The sequence below is a fragment of the Amblyomma mixtum genome, chromosome 7 (genome assembly GCF_055824585.1).
Source record: "Amblyomma mixtum isolate Tamu chromosome 7, ASM5582458v1, whole genome shotgun sequence".
NCBI lineage: Eukaryota > Metazoa > Arthropoda > Arachnida > Ixodida > Ixodidae > Amblyomma > Amblyomma mixtum.
In genome coordinates this window covers 129,833,892-129,848,529 of record NC_143018.1, presented here as the reverse complement: position 1 = coordinate 129,848,529, position 14,638 = coordinate 129,833,892, and the positions used below count along the sequence as shown (strand labels likewise).

At 45.8% G+C, this 14,638-nt stretch overlaps 1 long non-coding RNA gene across 1 annotated transcript; it reads left to right on the top strand.

Annotated features, from left to right (window-relative positions):
- Window positions 1–2,060: 2,060 nt before the first annotated feature.
- On the top strand, window positions 2,061–13,174 carry LOC149337579 (uncharacterized). Its single transcript, XR_016284407.1, has 2 exons — window positions 2,061–2,446; window positions 10,824–13,174. It is a non-coding gene; the product is annotated as an uncharacterized LOC149337579 (long non-coding RNA).
- The last annotated feature ends 1,464 nt before the right edge of the window (window positions 13,175–14,638 follow it).

The window sequence follows — 14,638 nt, the reverse complement described above, 5'->3', positions numbered from 1 at the left end:
CCAGGAAGCCGCTGCGAAGCCTCCGGAGTGGCTCTCGAGACTAAGGCGCTGTGCAATTTGCGTGAATTTTATCCTGACAGCCAGATTCATGCTGGGTTACCACGACAGTGACGTGTGTATGTACATAGCGTTTAGTGTGTTTTGTTGATTGTTTGTTTTGTTCAATAGTATGTGTCAAAGCCAGGCAATAAAGAAAAAAAAAGCTGGCATGGCGGAGTGGTTAGCGTGCTCGTGTCGCTCACCGGTGACTCCGATTCAATTGCGCAACTCGACCAATTTCCTACTCGGATTTATTTATTTTTTCTGGTCTGAATAGAAAAAAGTGACACTTCTGCTGGCAACCTTCTGTCGGCAACTATGAGGCATTAAAGGCTTTCGCCTGAAAAATTCCCAACAGCAGCGGTCGATCTGAGTTGGCGTATGTCGGCAGATCAAGGGCCGCCTTGTACGCTGTTCTAATGATGATATTAAGTGCCTCTTCGTCCCTGCGACACGGGTGATAGCACAGGCAAGCGTGCGGGATTCTAGTTATCATGAAGGATGGCATGATCCTGCGTAGGTCGGCTTTTTCTCATGCCCAGGCATCGGGTGGCAACGTTCGTCACCAGCCCGCTCATCCGGTGCGCCGTGACGCGTAGCCGCCGTATCGCCTCCGTGTTGTATTATTCGGAATCGACATGCCAAGAGCCCTGATAGTGGCTACCGAGGGTATGAGATTGTTGTCAGTGTGCAAATCGAGGGCTTTCCCGAGGGTTTGGTTCGGCCTGTGAGGCTTCTTTGTTCCTTATAAGGGTGCCTTACGTCCTGTCTTCTTGGCACAGTTTGAACTTCTCTTCATTATGAACGAACTAGCCCTCCAAAACGTCCTTCTTCCGTATATAGAAATTATGAAGACAGGGGATGCATCGCGGGGAAGCAAAATGGAAAAGTCGATGCGGGGTGAGTCCCCACAACTTCCATTCGAGCGCAATGGATTTTGAACACACCCCCATCGGACTCACCTCTTAAGATGCGTCAAGCGACCACATAAATTTGTTTTTCGTTTTGACTATGCTTTTTTAATTGTTTACTGAGAGGATATTAGCTGTCTCTAGAATATTTACCTGTGCACAACATGATGTTGTCGTAATCCGAGACCCGCACGTGACAACGTACATTATGAGTATAGGGGAAGGGGAGAAGCATTTCGATTTGTATACTTCGCCTGCGGAAGGCAGGTATCGGTGCCTGACCTTCTCAGCCACACCGGTTTGCCAATCTTCGAACCTAGTTGACAAGTGCATCGTTTGATACTATCGTTCGCCATGATCAATAATCATAACAAAATGGAATTTCAGGCTTATATGGAGTACTACAGAATGCTACAGAATCGTCACAAACACGAAATAAGCAACACTAATGCCTCAGTGCGCAGTGAAATCAATTATTCCAAGAACTATGGCCTACTGCAATAAGTTACTTCGCGATGTGGTCACCTTATTATCACCCGAGGCATATTTATCTGCATTCAGATCAAGCCAGTAAACATCATGGGCTTGGTTTGATCCATCGGTTCTGTGCTTACAACCATTTCGGCACTTGCATGGAAATACTACGCTTTTTTATTTACTTTATGGACTCGTCTGTTGCGCGAAGCTTGACAGAATGGTCATGTGCTCTCTTTTCTTGTTGTTGTCTGTCATGGATGAAGCAGTTTTACACATCGCGTACTCACTCATGACTTGGCTACCAAAAGGCAGCCGCCAGTGTTGAATAAAGAAAAAAGAAAATTACCGACGATTACGTTACTTCCTAATGCGAAATTTGAGCGCAGCAAATAAGCTGTTTCACCTTTTCGATAGATTGAGGCAAAGAAATCGAGCAACACATGTATGCGCTATCACAGAATTTTTTTTTTATTTTTCGCAGGAAGAGGGGGGAGGGGGGCGGCGTGTACACCCAGCGGCAAACGATGGGGGCAGAAGCGCGCGCAGCAAGCGGACAACACGATAAAGGGAGGAGGGAAGAGATAGCAGCGACTGACTGATGCCGCTGACGCCGATAGTGAGTCAACCCCAGCTGCGGAGTTGGTTTCAGGAACAACGCCGCCGATGCCGACACAAACAATATGATACCCTCGCTTCCGCAGCGCTAAGAACCAGGTCTAGCCGTGGGAAGGTGGTCACGTATTCGTCGACGTGCCGGGGCCTACGTGAAATAACCGGCGCGTCGGCAACTGAAGAGCACCCTATCCGCCACACACTAAGAGGCCGTCGGCGTGGCGTACAGACAAGCAGTGCGGGGCGTAACAGAGAATGAGCAAAGTTTGTAACACTTGCGACGATGTCCAGCTGCTACACTGACTTCTTAGTCAAGGAATTTTTTATCCCGCTGTGTAGTGTCGGTACTCCAGTGAACGTACAAGCAGGACTACAGCGACGGTGACGCTACTCTAGGGAGAACCTGTGTGAGTAAAACTGCTCTTTTACGCATTGCCACCTCCTGTTTTTTTTTTTTGAGCACCAGTCACGTTATAGCCATTTCTAGCGCCAATATGCATTCCTGGTTACATGAAATGCATGGTTTGGTCGAACAGTTGATTTTGACTATTAGTTCGTATGCCGGTTGGTTCTCGCTTTGTATTATGAAGGAATACGATCTTTCCTACGCAATTTAGATTTGCAAATAGAGGTGTGGCTTAAACACGTCCCACAGCGTGGTTTCTTTTTGCTTGTCGTATGTTTTGCGCCGCACAAATAATCAGAAGAGTGTGAGCATGCTCATGAGCCAACGTGCTGCGTGCAGCAGTCAAAAAGTGAACTTTTTCTTTCTCGCGTCCGGTTTATACGCTTCACAGGCAGCCAACTCAAGGTTTTCTACCTCGCTGTTCGCGTCCAGTTTACCTTGAACAACCAAGCAGGGCTAGGACTCTGACGACGCAGTTCTGGGGGCTCCGTACGTTAGTGCATTTGTTCTCTTGTACATCGCTAGGTTGGTGTTTTTTGTGCGGGTGCCGCGGAAAGCGGCGTGCCTTGGTACTTGCCCCACAGAGCAGCCTGCGTTTTGTTAACATGCAGGCAGCCTTCATCAAATATCACATATACTGCTCTCTCGAGAAGTCCAGTGGAGGAATAGAAGTGCAAAAGTTCTTGAAATATGCACTATTTCACCTAACAAACTGCGGCGTCAGCTGTCAGTCTGCGAGCCATTTCGGGCGATGCAAAGTCGGCGTATATTTTTAGCTGCTGCTCCTCGAATTGAGGGGCGCGAAGTGTACAGAGGGAAAAAGCTGCACCATTTTTAGTGCATCAGTCATATTGCCGCGAAGTTTTGTAGTAGTTATGCGCTGCTGTTTCTGCATCGTGCGAGATGGTAGCCATTGCACTTTGCACCTTACCTAGAAAGCTCTCTCTCAGCTTTAAATTCAGTGCGCCTGAGAGCATCGGCCACTGTGTTCTTCGACGACCACACAATGCGGTTGTTGCTATCGCGCCGCCAAACTCTTAAGTACGGTCGCGACTTCAGTACGGCGGGACATCGAAAAGTGCGAGACAACGACGTTCTGCGCCACACAACACTGAACCCGCGCACTTTCGCCCCTTACAGGCATCTCCGTAACGTCAGTCCTACCTTACGCGCACCGTATGTGTAGCGACTGAGAAAACGTTATACCCGGAGACATACAGTAGAGAACGCTTATAACGACCGCATTTATAACGAACGCTAGCTTAATACGAACAAGCAGAGTGCTACCGTCCAAGTATGCCTTAGGGCAATAGTGACTGCATTTCAGGTACTACTAACAACCGGGACAATGTAAATAGGTAAGACTGAGCGGAAAGTCGCAGCAAATTCGGCCGCGCAGTCCTAAATCCCGCTTATCTTGTAGGTACGGAGTTTTAAGAGCGCCTCCGACCCTTCCTGACAACCGCTCTCTGAGCAAATGCGGCGACCATTAATTTCAGTAGGAAAGGCGACACGCTGAAGACGAAGTGACAATTTTACCGAATCGTGCCGTCAAAAACGAATGCCTTGGAAGGCAGAACTGCGCTGGTAGAAGGCACCGCAAACTTTTGCGTTAAGGTATGTCACCACCTTTGAAAAAGCGCTTTTTTTGGAAAAGTGGCATTTTTTCTTTTTTATATTTTGGGAATCCCAAAACATTCAAAAATGTTTTGCAGCAAGAATAATGTTCGTATCTTATTTTGTTAAAAAGTTGTAGCCAACTTTCGAACAGGTGGTGAACAGTTCTGAAACCGAAACTAATGTGGTTTGGTAACAGAAAATGATAACTCGGCAATAATCAGCGGCGTATATTGAAAATTTTTTGTTTTGTTTTAGTCTGATTTGAAAAAGATTACTCAAAGGCAATTTTTAAGGCTTATTTTGTTTTTTAAACATTGCTTTAAATTTCCGCAAGGGGGATGCATGAGGCTACAAGGGTCTGAGTTGTTTGCTTCGCGCTATCGCTTTGAATGCTACCGAATTCGTCCTTCAGTGATGGCAACAGAAGTACAGCAGATATTTTGAGGGAAGCAGGCATCGAATCTGGCCGCCACACTCTCCTACCATGTTGCACCAGTGACCATTACCATGTGATGAAGGCCCAATGTCAATCAACGGGTGAGGCAAAACATCTCCGCAAAAAAAGGACGGGCAGCAACAAATGCCAAAAGAGAGCTCACATCAGCTAAGGAGGGCCCTTGCTATGAACCTGAAGGATTTTAACTTCCTAGGGCATGATGATCTTCTTTCTACAAGGATTGAAAAACTTTAATCTTGTTTTTCTCAAAACTTTATTTCTTGCACTTTCGTGTTGCGCAAACAGTCATAACTTCGAAATAAATAAATATTTTTCAATGAAACTTTGCACGCTCTTTCCTTTGTTATTAGCCTGTGTAATGAACTAGGATAAATTAAATCGAATGGTGACTTTTGATATAATCATGTTTTATGTCAAGGAATGCAGGCAAAAATGACACATTTTTTTGTTTTCTTTGGCATTTTTGCTATAACTTTTTTCCCAATTATCAGATGGCAAAGATCCTAGTTGGTTGCACAGTATGGTTAGTTGGCTAAGTCTGCGCCAAAAAGTTTAAAATTCCTGCTCTCCATTCGCTAGCTATGAATGTTTGCATAGCAACCAAGTCTGGGCATTTTTTTGTGAATTATTAATACCAGCATGGCTTTTTTCACTCTTTCTTCCTTTTGAATATCATATAAAACGGTGCTTTATAACGTAAATGTGAAATAAAAATTTAATACTCAAAATTAAAAAAATTTTTGAAAAAGGTGGTGACATACCTTAATGGGGAAGAACGACTGCGACAGGTGGCTACCCATTGTCATCGGAAAGTCCAGCCAACTGATACTTTGCGACGTGCGCTTCAAGCGAATTGAATGTCCTGGATAATGCCTCACTTTTTTTTTTTTTGTGGAGCGTGAAACCAGACATGAGTTTTATAAGAGCGATGCACGATTATCTCGCTGAGAGGCTTGTGCAATCGTCCATGACGATGCGACAAATATGAAGTTCTGCTCGTTCTTGACAAACTTGCGACGCAGCACGTGTTGTCTTCTCTTCGTGTGATGCTAACGCTCTTCTCGCCACCGAATAACAAGTGCAAGATTCATCCACCGGACATGGGCGTCATTCCCGTGCTCAAGATGACCCAGCACCCGCGCTATAAGCAGCGCATGTGATACCAAACAACGCCGAAGGTGGGGACGTTCCGGTTCGGATATTTTAGTTAGCCGCTGTGGAAATGATTAAGGCCCGGTGTAGGCGGCTTGCAGTGGAGTGCATAGTAAATTGCTCCCCTGAAGCACAGTTCATTGGCGAGGAAACGACAGAAGGCGCTGTTGAACATACGCATGATTTAACACGTGTGCAATGGGATCAACACGTTGTTGATGCACAGATGGTCGGACATTAATTCACCTGGGATGACTTGAAGAGGTGCGGATCATGACACCGTCATTACAAAACGAACATTGAACAGGCATTGCTTGCGAAATACGAGCATTTCCCGATTGCCCAGAGTGTGTTGACGCAGATTTCGTGCTGCCACCAGCGGTCATGAACGCTTTAACCGCGATTAGTTAAATAATATTCTTAAAGCAGCTTATTGATTGACCTTGCACGGAAACATACGTATCGCCGCTGTGCACAGCTTGGAAAGCGTCGCGATAGGGTGTGCTTTGAAGAAGCCAACGCGCATAATGAATTTTTCCGAAAAGAAACGTTTGTTAAGTCGGACGTGGTATTTCTGGCTGAAAATGAAAAGTCCGCTTACTACGAACCTCGGATGCAACGAACGCACTCCGCGCTGCCATCAGCATTGTTAAAAGTGGGCTCGACTGAGTTGTTCATTAGGAGCCGCTGCGGTGGCTCAGTGGTTTTGGTTTTCGGCTGCTGACCCGAGAGACAGGAGTTTGATCGCGGCCAAGGCGGTTGCATTTAAATGGAGGCAAAAGCGGATCTCAGTTAACGTTAGAAAAAATCCCGAGTGGTCGAAATTATCCGGAGAACTCTACTACGGCGTCTCTCATAGCCTGAGTCACTTTGAGACATGACACCACTAAACCAAACCAATCCATTTTGAATTATCCCTTTGCTCCTACAAAAAAAGGTTATTAGGTCATTTTATGTAGTTCTGTACTTATTCATACATAATGAGTTCACAACGTCCATTTTGCTCTACAGTCTACCTGCACATTCCGCACCGATGTAGTTCTCCTAATTTTTTATATAAAAATCTGTAAACATTGCCTTACATTTAATTACGCAGGTACGGTAAAGCCAGCCCCATAATGACGTCTATTGAATCTGCAGTATGTGCATACTGCACTATGGGCAACAATGTGCAGTAAATTTAACCTTCTTTTTCTTGTCTTTCGGTTCCTATGTCACCATCCAAGAGTCCATGGCATCCAGGAGGGAATTTACTCGTTAACCGCTCTCTTCCTCCTGTTTTCGAAGTTTTTTTTTTTAGAATTGAACCATGTCGCACCCGGGGACATACAAGGTGCTTCAGTGTAGCCGGCCATTATTTTTAGAGTAGGGTTCTTATGTACAGTTGAGCTTTTAGAGCGCAGCTCTTTGGCGTCCGTTCCTGGGTTTCGCGTCGTCGTCGGCCTCGTAACCAGCTCCGCCCCCCTTTCATCCCCCCAGCGCTAGCAGCGACCGACTGATACCGCTGGATGCCGCTGACGCCCCTAGAGAGTCAAGATAACGTGACTGCATAGAACACCGTCGCCGCCATGCAGAAAGAGGAGGAAAGGGTCCCCCCCCCCCCCCCCCTGTTCTTGTGTGGCGGATAGGGTGCTCTTCAGTTGCCGACGCGCCGGTTATTTCACGTAGGCCCCGGCACGTCGACGAATACGTGACCACCTTCCCACGGCTAGACCTGGTTCTTAGCGCTGCGGAAGCGAGGGTATCATATTGTTTGTGTCGGCATCGGCGGCGTTGTCCCTGAAACCAACTCCGCAGCTGGGGTTGACTCACTATCGGCGTCAGCGGCATCAGTCAGTCGCTGCTATCTCTTCCCTCCTCCCTTTATCGTGTTGTCCGCTTGCTGCGCGCGCTTCTGCCCCCATCGTTTGCCGCTGGGTGTACACGCCGCCCCCCTCCCCCCTCTTCCTGCGAGTCTCCGGTTGTCAAAGCGCCGGCTCGAACTTAATTCCTTTCTTCGCTCCTCCTCCAATGCAACCCCTGTGCGGTGGCAATCAGAGAGCCAGATCGGTGGCGGCGGATCTGTATATGTGCACCGCCCGAGCCGAAATTGCAAACAGCTTATTTGCTGCGCTCAAATTTCGCATTAGGAAGTAACGTAATCGTCGGTAATTTTTTGCGCAGTAGTATACAAGTGTTGGCAGACGTCAAAATAGAGGCGAGTCATGTTAACTAGTAAAGTAGTTAGCTTCATTCTTATAGTTCGCATTAAAAGATTTGTAGCAGGCAGTTAGTGATGGCCATTTCAGTTCTTAGAATTCGCAAACGCGATTACTGTAGCTGCTGTGGCTCAAAACTTTTACGTCATTTATCGCGCTATTCAAAAACCACATGCTTTCGGGAAAGCGCAAAGCGACGTCAATCAAATGACGCGCGTACCACGTGACAATTTCAGCCCTTTCCGTGCTGCTTTGTTCCCCGCTCCTCTCCTCTTCACTGATACAGTGCGGGGGAATGGGGGGAGAGAGAGCGCTACTTTGTACGTGCTTCAAGTAGTGTCCGGATTTGATTGGCGTCCCTCTACGCTCAACAGCATGCGCGCGGATTTCGCAAGTCGTGACCAATGGTCCAAATTAGCAGAGCCACAGCAGCGAGGGTAATCACGTTTTCAAAGCTCCAAAAACTAATATCGCTACTACTAACGGCTGGGTAAAAGTTCTATATTTGCAATCGCATGTCTATCGTCAATAGTTAAAAAGGTAACTACCTATTATGATTTACTCAACCACTTCGGTAGTTAACATCATTCGCATGTTTTTAGGTCCGCCAACACAGGTATTACTACTCCGCAAAAAGCTTCTTTTAACTGTGAAAACCGAATTTTAAAAATTTAGTGCCAGGTACCCTAAAACGACTGCTGTACGGCGATCTAATAGCTTTTTAATTTTAATATTCTGTAGCTATTGATGTATGATTGGTTCCTGATGTTTCGCTCCCTGTCCTGATTTGAAATTTTCTATTCCACACTTTTGTGTATCATTTTATGCCTTTTTTATTCTGTTGTTCTCAGCAATGAAATTTCTTTTCCGAAAATTTCTATTTTCCCTCTTTTTTTAAATATGCTTGCTGTCTAACACGCTTTGTTGATTTTCCATTCATTTTAGTTCTGCCTGAGCACACTCCTATTATGAGTTTTAACTTCACCCCTGATGTGATACCCTTAAACCGAAGGTCATTGATGATATTCTCAATTAAAAAAGGAAAATGGGGTGGTTTCTGGTCAGGCTGTAATGATTGTTCTCCAAGCAGTTCTCTCGTGACATGGTGTAAAATTATTAAAATGCACGAGACGTAATCACCCCATCTTGTACGTGCAGACGGAAAGCAGAGGCGCAAAAGAGCAAGCGCGATAATAATAGGCTTACTGGGGTATGATGACGTTTGGAGTGGGAATAGTGAAATACGAATGCCTGCTTAGGTTTCGGTGGTATGTTTTCGATTTTCCACCGCTATATTTCTTTCTGATGGATGCAATGTGCAAAAATGGCCATGTTTGATAATCTACCGAAACTGAGTAGTTATCGCAAAACGAAAGAACCTGGATCGAGCTGCACAGGAGACAACTTTTCACCCCTCCTCCGCCGCTGCCGCCGTAGGCACTGTGTCGCCGTTGCTATCACAGCACCAAACAGAGATAACGTACAAAACAGCCGCTCTATTCAAATCAGGCACGTAGCATGCTAGGTCATGTCGGAAGAGAAACCTCCGCCGCCCCAGTGGAATTTCTCCGTGAATTGAAACCAACCCCAGGATAGGCCGGAAAAGTGGTCCACTGGAGCGCGCCGACATCTTTCAATCAAACTGTGGCCAGAGCACTTATTTTAGAACGGTAGTAATTTCTACGCCACATGTTGAAAACATTGGGCAGATAGTGACGGCTGCAAAGTTTACATTCAAGTTTAAAGCAAATTTGAAGGATATTCATACTCCTGGCTTCCCTGCAACACCTTGAATATAATAAGCGAAAGCCTCTGCGCCCACTATCTGCGCCCGAACACGCAGTTTTTGTACGGGCGTCATGTATATTATACAGTGTTTTGTATATCATACACAAAACGAATATGCCCTTCTTGCTCACAAAAGAGGGACTTGTTTACAGTTTTAAATCAGTTGTTTTCGGGTCCTTCCTTTCAAGAGCGAATCTACGACTTTAACCGAGAACCTAAGTTTTAGTTCCGACGTTCTTTGGCAGCCGCTCTGGATGCTCTGATCGCTCACATGCATGCTAAAATGCTACATGAACAATCTGTGCTTTCTATGATGAGTTCTTTGCTCCTTAATCTTTCGATAATACTTGATAATTTACAGCCACTTTTAGACATGTTCATTACTGAGACCTGCACACATTTTTCCTGTCCACTACTGATGCTGACTAGTTGCAATTGATTGTACTTCTGGCGTTTAGACTGCTCAAAATGTTTTTGGAGAGATCGTGTTTAGTTTTTTCAGTATATAGGACTTGCAGGCATAATCTTAGTTTTGTGATGGGCAGATGGGTATTGCTAAGTGCTTATTGTATATTGTATTCTATCCTGAGAAGAATTTCTCATCCTAATGGCGAAGTGTTTTTTCATTAAGATTCAAGTGCAAGAAGAAAATAGCTCAAAGTTCAAGGATGAATGCGTCATAGAATATGGTATCAAACACAAGGTTCTGCACACCACATAAGAAACTGGTCGCTTGAACCTTTATGGGTTAGAGAATTACAAAAGACGTCAACATTAAACACCACACCTACTATGGTTTCTTCGAGCTATGTCATGGATAACATTGCCTACATTGGGTATGGTATCACAGCTGCCTTAACATACTGCAAGAAACTCCGTATGTACATAAGCTTACGACGGTGGATGTACTACGGGAATCAGATTTAAAGCTTGCATGAATGCATTCCTTATTACTTGAGATGTTGGCGTGGTGCGTTTCTTTAAAATGTTCGCGTCCTGTCTCTTAATTTAGCATCAATATTTGCGAGGATTATTCTTCGACTCAACCAACAATCTGGTTTGTTTCAACCATTGCAAGAAAATATTGCATACGGAGTAAGCGCGACAAAAAAACAAGAACTGATTTTCCCTCACGCCACTCATTCCAACAACTTTATTTGCAGAACCGGTGTGCTTTCCTGACTACCACGACGGAAGTTGTCTTCTGGGCTCGTTGGCGACCAACGACTGTCTTGAAAAGGCGGTGAACACTACCAGCAAAGACCCATATCTTCTGTATTCACTCGTGGAACAGAATTCGTTCCCGCAGCACACACCTGCTTTGAAAGGAGATATGTTCAGCTGCCCCTCCTGCCCCTACGTTTCACCTAACTTTGCCGATGTTACGAGACACATGCACACTTGCGAAAGCCCCTTAGATCGCGACACAGGTCCTTCTACAGCAGCAGACTCGAGAACTGTCACTCCACGAAGTAGTATGGGCACTGGCGAAAGCCCCTTCAGTTGCGACAAGTGTCCCTCTACAGCTGCAAATTTAAAAAATGTCACTCGACAGGATAGTACCCACACTGTTGAAAGCCCCATCAATCACGACACGGGTCCTTTTACTGCTGCAGACTCGAGAAATATCACTCCACAGGATAGTACCCACACTGCTGAAAGCCTCATCAATCACGACACGTGTCCTTCTACAGTTGCAAACTCGAAAAATGTAACTCCACAGGATAGTACCCATACTGTTGAAAGCTCCATCAATCACGACACGGGTCCCTCTACTGCTGCAGACTCGAAAAATGTAACTCCACAGGATAGTACCCATACTATTGAAAGCCCCATCAATCACTACACGTGTGCTTCTACAGCTGCAAACTCGAAAAATGTAACTCCACAGGAAAAGCCCCGTCCTGCTGAAACCCTCTTCAATCAGGACACGGATCCTTCTACTGCTGCAGGCTCGAAAAATGTCACTCCAGGGGACAGTAAGCACACTGGCAATCGCCCCTTTAATCGCGACACGTGTGCCTTTACGCCTGCGGAGTCAAGAAACGTCATTCCACACGATAGTATGCATTATAGTGAGAAACCTTTTAAGTGCGACATTTGCCCTTTCACAACTGCAGTCTCTAGTAAATTAACTTGTCACAAGCGCATTCACACTGGGAAAAAAACATTCAAGTGCGACCTGTGCGCCTTTACAGCTGCGCGCTCTTACTCACTAACTCTGCATAAGCGAAAACACACCGGCAAGAAACCCTTCAATTGCGACATGTGCGCTTTTACAGCTGCAAATTCTAGCGCCCTCACTGTACATAAGCGTAGGCACACTGGCGAAAAACCGTACAAGTGCGATATGTGCCCTTTCGCATGTGTAGACTCTTCAAAATTAAATCGGCACAAGAAAATTCACACTGGGGAAAGACCCTTCAAGTGTCACATATGCCCTTATGCAGCGTCACTGAGACATTGTTTAAAGCGTCATATGCTGACGCACACTGTCGCAGAGCGCTATCGCTGTACATTATGCTCATTCACATGTTCAGGTAAGGAGAGCCTCAGAGAGCACCTGTCCGGTCACGGGGAGTGAAACATCCAGACAGACATGCCGATGTCAGGAATATGCTCCTGACACTTGTGTAGAATCCCATGCGCCTTACCATATAAGCGTCCGCGATTATCCGTCACGCGAGACGTATTGTTCTTGAAGTATGACTGACATCCAATAATATTGACTTGGTTGCTAATGCAGGGAGTTAAATGCAAGATTTTTCAGGTTTTATTCTTTATTCAGCGTTGCGCACTGCTGCATTCTCCTGTTAATAAGTGACATTTTAGAACTGGACACAGCATCACTGCTTCGATATTTGTCTGAAACTCAAAGTTGGTATACTGAAGGAGGTATGTCGCAAATATTTCGAGGCCACATAAGCCTCCATTTATGCTATGAATGCGAAAGCTGCGTTTTTGTATTTTAATTTCTTTTTAGTTTTTTTGTCTTGTTATTATCTCATTCTTTGTAATGACACACTTCCCCATTAGCATACAGTCCTAAGGCAACTAATACACTACTTTCACATTTCTTCACCAACGAACAGCGTGGTTTTATGGCCTGTGGGTTGTATGCTCGCCTCATAATCTGAAGGACCTGGGTTCATTTCCCAGCACCTTGGAAAGAAATTTTGTTTTCTTTGATATTACGGTGATGTCATCGGGGATAAACTGCTGAATAAACCTGGCTTGACCACTCAGTGCAGGCCCTGTTTCTAATAGAGCGTCACTTGGCGTAAAATATTCATGTCAACTGCTGCCGGAATAAGTGCCACTACACAGAGCTCGTTTTCAAATACTTGCTTACAGTGAGAATGAGAATGTTGGGCTGCGGACACTCTGCATGTTGGAATAAAACGAACAACAGTTCGCCAGTAGGCTCGCGCGTTGACTTCGGCCTGTGGTGTTTGTCGTTGTATCTACGCAGCGCATTTGCACTTCGACATTCAAATAAAGAACAGATTCTTTAGTACAGCTCTCAAGAATGTGTTACATGAAAATCGTCTGACCTCTGGACATTGGTTTGGTATGGAGCACCGTTTCCAAACTTGCTTCAGTACTCTATGCTTACCCCGCACATCGATCCTCTATCTTATGCGGAGAGCCAGTTCCAAGCGTAAAAGTGATTCTCCTTTCCCTTGATTCCCCTGCTCAGCGCACGCCCCTTTTCTAATAGGGCGTCACTTGGTGGAAAACATCGATGACAACAGCAGTCGAAATGAGTGTCGCTGCGCAGAGCTTGTTTCCAAATGTGTGCTTACCGTGACAATGAGAAACTTGGGCTTCGGACATTCCTAATGTTGCAATAAAATTACCACAGCAGTTCGCCACTAGGCTCGTGCATAGACTTCTGCCTGTGGTATCTGCCGTTCGGTCTACGCAGCGCATTGAAATAAACAAGAAAATTTTCACGCAATGTCTGATTATTGTGTTACAAAAAAATCGTCTGTCCACTGGACAGTGTTTCGATATGAAGCGAAGTTTTCAAACTTGCTTTAGTACGCTATGCATACCCAGCACATCGATCTTCTAGCTTATGCGGGGAGCCAGTTGAAAGTGTAGCAGTGATTCCCCGTTAAAGCTAAATGAATAAGACCACAGAAATTTACAGACGAGAACGATAGTCGGTAATGCCAAGTTTCAGCGCAGCTCTTCACAAGCCACCTGCCACAGCTGGAAGGTGGCGTGTTACGCTGCTAGCCACCCTCCAGTATCTTCACATGGCAGCCACCTTCCGGTTGTCCGTTCCACCGCTGTCGCCGGGGCAGGTGGCGTTTCGGTCTGCTACTACGTCAAATGGTTGTCAGGTGGTGTGTTAAGCCTACTCCGATGCAGACCATTCCCTCCCGCGTGCGCGCGTGTTTCGAATGTCGTGAGAAATGATCGAAATTAGCAGAGCCACAACAGCCAGCGCAATCAGATTTTCAAAATTCCAAAAACTAATTTACGCTACTACTAACGGACGAATAAAAATCTTGAATTGCAGTCAGGTGTGTATCTGTGAGGAGGTGAAGACTGCAGGTCAAATTTACGCATTAACATTCATGAGTTATAGGAAAGAAATAAACGAGGCGGCATTTGCAGGAAAGGAAAATCTAATTGAAGTATTGAAATGAAACGGGGAAAACAGACAAGAGAGAGAACAAAGAGGAAAAAGGAAAGGAAAACAAACACTCGCGAGAAGACAGTCAAAAAGGAAAGTCACACTTAAATTTCTTTGTGTCCCAGTGATGAGCCTAGTGCGTCGATCAAGGAGGCGTGGCTGGGCGTCGGGGCAGACTTTAGGCACGTGTGTCGGGTTCCCTTCGTTGACACCCGGTTGGCGGCATTCTCCACGGCGGCCTCAACGCTGCCGAAGAAAATAGCGTCTGTGTGCTCCGGGCACGGCCCCCAGGTCAGGTAGCCCGGGTGCGCCACGGAGATGTTAGAGGCG